Genomic DNA, 7,598 nt, shown 5'->3' on the forward strand with positions numbered 1-7,598 from the left:
CTTGGCTAATTTTTTTGTATTTTTGATAGAGACAGGGTTTCACCATGTTGGCCAGGCTGGTCGTGAACTCTCGACATCAGGTCATCTGCCCACCTCAGTCTCCCAAAGTGCTTGCATTAGAGGCGTGAGCCACTGTGCCTGGCCAGGGTTATTTTTAATATGATTGTGTCTATCTCAAGTAATGGTGCTTTTAGAATTTTTTTCAATGGTTTTGGAATAGCACCAGCACTCACTTCTGTGGAGTAGACTGTTAGAAGGGGCATATCTTTCATTGTCATAAATAATGCCAAACTTTTTCCAAAATGATGACACCAATTCATGCTCCTCTAACAGCATATGTCAATAGCCATTTCTCCAAATCCTCGTAGACTCTTAGTTTATCTCTTTCTAAAAATTCCATCACTGTGATTAGTCTTTCATTTGTACAACATATTACTTAAAATCTTTACCAAAAAGAAATGTTTGACTCCAATGATGCAGCGCAGAAGGTTTGTTTACACCGCTTCACCACAGACATGTAAGTAACGCACTGTGCCGACATTCCAACAGCTATGACTTTACTAGGCAAAGGGAAATTTTCAGCTTTGTTATAATCTTATGGGACCACTGTCATTCATGTGGTCTGTCATTGACCAAAATGTCATTCTGCCACATAAGACTGTAGTTAATAAGCAGGTGCTTAAGTTATAAGAATGAAAATAATAACAGATATAAATTGAGTATATGGGCACTTCTGTATGTTGCCTCCTTAAAGTGTCACAATCAGTTTGAGACAGAATTAGTTTTGTTATAGTCATTATATGCATGAGGAATGTGAGTCTCAGCTAAGAGCTAAGAGTTTGCTTTCTGCAAATTCCACCTCCTGGGTTCATGCCATTCTCCTGCCTCAGCCTCCTGAGTAACTGGGACTACAGGCGCCCGCCACCACACGGGGCTAATTTTTTGTATTTTTAGTAGAGACAAGGTTTCACCATGTTAGCCAGGATGGTCTCGATCTCCTGACCTCATGATCTGCCCACCTCAGCCTCCCAAAGTGCTGGGATTACAGGCATGAGCCACTGCACCTGGCCTAAACTGGTTTTAAATAGAATTTTATATGAAGTTCTTTAGGCAATAAGTAAAAATGGAAGGGAAACCTGATAGCAGAGAGCAGCCAGGACCACAGTTGCCTGTGGATGCAGAGTCTGTGGTGGAGCCTGGAATGCACCAAAGACCACGAGTCCCCGTGGGCAGTCAGTTCAGTGACAGCACCGCTCATTATCTGATCGGCAGGCACCCCAGTAGCACATGGAGAGAACAGGGAGGCCTAAGGTGAGTCCGGGCCATGGAAGGTCTCCAGTGAGGGGATCGTGGAAGATGTGAAAAGCATCCTGGAGGAGGAGGTAGTCATGCAGCTTAGCGGTCCTGTTTCCCTCACATGGAGACCATGTGGTGCCCTACAAAAGCAATCTGGTGGTGTGGTGCTGGGGAGGGGAGAGGGCCAGGACCACAGAGCCTGTGCAGGGATTCAGAACCAGAGGGCTCCACAGAACGGGCATAGGAGATGGTCTGTAAGGACATGTCCCACTCCAATGAGGTCATGAGGGGAAGGGAGGGAGGAAAGCAGCCCCACATTGGAGGACGCACACGGTGGGGAAGCAGGTCTCAGGAGAGCTAGGTTTCAGTCCTAGCAAGAAAGGAAAGAATGTTCCAGGGAGTGGCTGAGATCCTGGGGCTTCCAGAGGGTTTGGAAAAAAGGTTTCAGCAGATGGGGTCAAAAAGGAGTATTCAGGGCCATGAAGGGGAGGTGAACTGAGCTTCTTGCAGCCCCTGATGCAAGCAGAGATGAAGGACATAGTGAGATTAGTCCTGAGTCTGAGGCAGAGAGCGGTGAGGAGGCTGTGAGTTTGGGAAAGGGAGGGAAGGGCCTGGCTGGGAGAAGGCTGGGTTCTGGACCCTCTACAGTCCTGCCAGGGAAGGTCAGAGCCCAGAGAAGCCCAGGGCTCCCTCCTGACACCTGCACAGAGAGTTGTACACCTGGTCAGGGGGGTGCTATGTAGACTGCTGTGGGGTGAAGGAGCAGCTTCTCCTGGGCGTAGGACCCCAGGCACCTGCAGGATGCAGGGATCCAGGCTCCCTCAGATGCCTGCTGATGCGTTTCCTCTGAGGGGCTGTAAACTGGCTTCCTGGGTACCCACAATGTACAAGGCACTTGTTTTCAGTATGATACACCTGGCACTGCCAAAATCATACCTACTTATAATAGGTACAATTACTATCCCCATTTTAGAACTAGGAAAACTGAGGCACTGAGCAGTTAATCAACTTGCCCCAGGCAAGATAAACAGTCATTGTAGAGCTGGGGTCTCAACACAGGTGGCTTCCTCCACACCGTGGGCTTATAGCCACTGGCTGTCCCACTGCCCTTATCCAGCCTTGGCTGTCTGGGGTGGCAGTTTGTGCCTTTGGGCTACAGTTGAACTACCAGTTGCCTCTTCCAGGCTGGCTCCCATACCTCTCCCAGCAGCAGCTTCTTAAATCCTGGAAGCTGATACTGGTGTGGTAAATGGGCCTTGGAGAATGGAGGCAAGAGTGTGGTGCTCAGGACTTCTAGGTCCCAACATAGGCTGTGTTCCTGGCCCTCCCCTTGTAACAGAGGCACCTCTGTCCCTGGCTGATGAGTTCCCACATCTCTAATTTCTCCTCAGCTTGGACTGTAGAGGCGGGAGCCTAGGAGATGCTGGCGTGGAGGCTGCTTAGTGGGATGATGTCACAGTGCACAAAGCTGGGAACCTGCTCTCACTGAAAAGTGGTTGTCTCTTCTTCATCCAGGGTGAAGCCCTTCTAGGAGCTGACCAGAGTGCTGACCCAAAAGGCAGGCCAGCGTGTGCTGCAGGGACATCTCAGGGAGGCTCAAGCTCTGCAGTCAGGCGTTTTCCCAGGCTTGGCGTAAAGAAGTGATGGAGACTTTCCTGTGATTCCTAGGCTCCCCTCCTGGACAGCACCAGGAATGTGCCTTTGAGGTGGCTGGGCTTCAGGCCAGCCTGAGGGCGTGCTTGGGTGACTGGAGAATGCAGCTATTTGCTGGGAAGATCTTAAGGAGGAAACCAGAACCTCTCCCTCTCCCGAGCTCTCATCCTTAGGGAGCCCTGTCATCCTCAGTCAAAAGACATAGTCATCCTCAGTCAAAAGAACCTGCATTGGGTTTCACCTTTTGCCTTCCTTTTTGCCACCCAGGGTGGGGTGGGGGCAGACCTGGCTGAGCAGAGCCACACCCAGCCACACCCCATGGGTCAATCACTGGAGCTTCTGAAACCTGCTGCAGCTGGGTTCCTTCCTTCCCCCAGCCCAAGTTCCTGCCCCCAGCTTTGTCCCTGGAGGTCTCAATCCTGCTCTCTACATTCTGAGGGGAACTCTTGGCCCCAGGAGAGAGCAAAACTCCAAGGCCACCTCCCACCCACCCCCAGCACTGGGTTTGGCCTTTACCACCCAGGACCTGGTGCTTCTAGGCCTGACATTTCCTGTTTGGCAAGAGAGTGAGAAGAGACGTAACTGTGCTCCAGGAACAAAAAGTCCCATTCCGACTTGAAATAAAGAGACTGAGCGCATTGATTCAGGTGCAGAGGTGGCTGATCAGATGTGACCCAGTGAGGGGCTCAGGGCTTCCACTCAATGACATCCATGGCGATCTGGGTCGCCTGCTGTAAGGTCTCACCCTCGTAAGCCTTGTAAGAGTCCTCCTCAGGGACACGGAAGGTGTGCACATGGGCCTGCCTGCAGGACCTTGCAGTCCTGGGGGCCTCTGGCAGCATGGTGAGGGCCTTGGTGGCCTTCAGGCACACCCTGCCCATGGGTGAGTACAGCAGCTTCAGGAGCAGGCTAATGGCTTGTGCATCCAGGGCCACGTACTTCCCAGCAGGCCACCAACACAGGGCATTCCTAACAGCCTGAATGGGCCTCTTTTCACCCCCTCACAACCTAGCCCTCAAGGGGAGGTGCCATCCTGTCCCCACCCTGCGGTGATTCACTGATTCATTCACACAGCAAGACGCTAGGGCAAGAGCTGGGCTTTCCCATCTCAGCGCTCTTTTGGTCCAGGTGATTTTCAACTTGGAACCAAAGCTCTCCTACTGTGACCTTTGGGTCTGGAGCAGCAAACAGAGCAAAGTCTTGTCCTCAGGAGCTCCCCTTGGGGATGACACAGAAAGTGATGGCAAGGATGGTGGTCACAGTGGACACAGGAGGATGTGGGGAGGCTGAGGAGGCCACAGTTTCAGAGAAAGCTCTCTCCTGGAAAGCCGCTCTCCTGGTCCCATGGGAAAGGACCTCTGTGCAAACCTAAGATGACGGGGCTGGGGTGGGGCCTGGGAATACGCATTTCCACAGACCACCCGGGGTCTGGTTCAGGGGCCACACTTGGAGAAATACCCACCCAGGCCTCTAATGAGACTCTCAGAAGAAAGAGAAGCCTGGACTTAGGGAAGGCAAGAGGGCCCCCCCAGCAAGGGCACATGGCCATGGCCAAGGCAAGGACTCCGGGTGTCGGTGACCGGCACATCCTCACAATGAGGGGCCCAGTGTGGGAACACCCCCCAACCACCGCAAGCTCTGAGTCTTTGTGTTCCCCCGGTTTTGAGGCCAGGATGTAGACTGTGATCCCGTGTGGCCTGGGGTGACAGACAAGACACTGTGCCTCCATTTCCTCACCTGTGAAGGCAGACAGCGCCTCCCTGGAGGGTTTTCTAAATGTGAGGTTTGGAGACAATGCCTGGCACACAGGAGGCTCTCGGTGACTGCTGGGTGTCAGGATCGTCATCAGTGCTTCTCCTGTTCTCGCCTTCCTCATGAGGAGGAGGTGCCAGACCCTCTCCTGCATCCTCCTGCAGGCAGAGGCCAGTGGGTCCAGGATGAGCTCCTGGAGCTGCTCCTCGGCAGCTTCTACACCAGTGAGCAGATCAGACCCTTGCTGATGACACCACGGGCTGCTGAACGACAGGAAAGGGCACTGAGGGTGGACCAGCCACTCCCCCTCCCATGCTGGTTGGCCTCAGGGCTCAGGAAGGATTTTGCAGAGCAACTGGGTGGGTTTGAAAAGAGAACTTGCAAGTTCCCCGTCACCCCCTGAAGCTGCCTGGCCAGGGGCCTGAGAAGCCAGCAGGAGGCTGTGGGTGAAGCCATGTCAGGGGCTGAGAGGGCAGATGCAGAGGACCCAGGAAGGGCCAGTCTTTGGTCACTGGCATCTCAGGGAGCATCTGCCATAGCAAGGGACAGTGGCCTGAGAGGCAGCAGCCACCCCTGGGAGATCCAGCAGCTCACTGCTGCGGGGTCCAGGCACATGAGGGGACCCACCGCTCTTCCCTACCACCGTCCCAGAGTAGGGAAGCCAACAAAGCCCCTCCTTCCCATTCAAAATATTTCAAAGGAGTTGGGGACTCACGCCTGGTCAGACCAGCCCTTGAGAAGGGCTTGGGTTCGACTCTGAGATGGAAGACCTAGAGTGTAGGCCGGTGTCTCACACACCAGAAAGAGCTGTGCCCCAACTAAAGGCGACGGGAAGCCATAGGCTCTGGCCAAGGGGTCTTGAAGGGACCTGGGGCTCTGTGGGAAGGGGGGCTCCACATGGCACAGCTGGGGTGCAGGTACTGGGAGAAGTACAATGAGGCAAGGCTCCCCCATAAACAGGCCCCACCTGGCTCCTCCCATCTGGAGCTGGAAGCCAGAGGGGTGAGGAATTACATCGTCCCAACTTGAGCAAAGGACAATTCAGGGCGCGGGGGCACAGGAGTGTGCTCAGCAGGACTGGGCGGACAGGCCCTTTGTTGCGAATGCGAAGGGTACAGGCTTCCAGGAGCAGGTGCCTGAGGCTTCCAGACAGGCTTCTTTGGGAGGTGGCCAGAGGAGATGCCTGTTTTCCAGGGCAGGAATCAGAGGGAATGCCCAGGCTGGAGAGGTTGAGCCAGGCTGTCACAAGGCTTTGAAGCTTCCCGTATGAAAGCCTGGCTGTTGGAGAGCGTGGGTTTGGAACTTGAGGCTAGGGGGTTCTATTCAGTCCGGTGCCAGCCACAGCCTTCGGATGGGCAGAGCAATGATCGGGTGAGGGTGTAAAAGAAAAGTACTGAGGAAAGAGAAGAGGAAAACCGGCTTTAACAACAGTCTAGGCCGGGTGCGGTGGCTCACACCTGTAATCCCAGCACTTTGGGAGGCCGAGGTGGGTGGATCACCTGAATTCAGGACTTGGAGACCAGCCTGGTCAACAGATGGTGAAACCCTGTCTCTACTAAAAAGGCAAAAATTAGCCAGGCGTGGTGGTGGATGCCTGTAATCCCAGCTACTTGAGAGGCTGAGGCAGGAGAATCGCCTCAGGCAAACCAGCAGGCAGAGGTTGCAGTGAGCCAAGATAACATCACCGCACTCTAGCCTGGGCTACAGAGTGAGACTCCGTCTCTTAAAAAAAAAAAATACAATCTGTACTGTGGAGGCCTTGGGCGGGTGTCATGAGCTCTGAGCAAGGACTGTTCCCTCTGCTGGGAGCCTCTTCCTTTCATCCCTCCTGGTTAACTCGACTCGGCATAAAGGCCATCTCTTCTAAGAGCCTGTCCCTGACTCTCCAATCCAGGATATGTTTATTGTCTGAGAGTACCCGATTCCTGCCACCACTTGTCATTTCCATTCACAACATTTGTTTCATTGTTTTTTTTTCAGAGTCGGGGTCTCACTGTGTTGCCCAGGCTGGAGTGCAAGTGGTGCAATTCACAGCTCGTTGCCACCTCGACCTCCTGGGCTTAAGCGATCCTCCCCACTCAGCCTCCCAAATAACTGGGACCACAGACGTGTACTGCCATGCCAGGCTAAGTTTTAAGTGTTTTTTCTTTTCCGAGTTGGAATCTTGCTCTGTCACCCAGCTTGGAGAGCAGTGGTGCGATGTCGGCTCACTGCAACCTCTATCTCCTGTGTTCCAGCAATCCTCCTGCCTCACCCTCCTGAGTCACCACCACGCCTAGCACTGCAGAGGTTCTATGAGTGCTGACCTAGACTCTCTCAATAGTTTCTTAAGAATTCAGAACTGGGACCAGGCACAGTGGCTCATGCCTGTAATCCCAGCGCTTTGGGAGGCCAAGGCGGGTGGATCACTTGTTTAGGTCAAAAGTTCAAGACTAGCCTGACCAACATGGTGAAACCTTATCTCTACTAAAAATGGAAATTTAGGGCCGGGCATGGTGGCTCATGCCTGTAATCCCAGCACTTTTAGGAGGCCGAGGCGGGCAGATCACTTGGTCAGGATATCGAGACCATCCTGGCTAACACAGTGAAACTCCGTCTCTACTAAAAATACAAAAAATTAGCCTGGTGTGGTGGCGGGTGCCTGTCATCCCAGCTGCTCGGGAGGCTGAAGCAGGAGAATGGCATGAACCCGGGACATGGAGCTTGCAATGAGCCGAGATCACACCACTGCACTCCAGCCTAGGCAACAGAACGAGACTCTGTCTCAAAAAAAAAAAAAAAAAAAAAAAATTAGGTGGATGTGGTAATGGACACCTGTAATTCAAGCTACTTGGGAGGCTGATGCAGGTGAATTGCTTGAACCTGGGAAGGGGAGGTAGCAGTGAGTCAAGATTGTG

This window comes from Piliocolobus tephrosceles, chromosome 19 (genome assembly GCF_002776525.5).
Source record: "Piliocolobus tephrosceles isolate RC106 chromosome 19, ASM277652v3, whole genome shotgun sequence".
NCBI classification, from domain to species: domain Eukaryota; kingdom Metazoa; phylum Chordata; class Mammalia; order Primates; family Cercopithecidae; genus Piliocolobus; species Piliocolobus tephrosceles.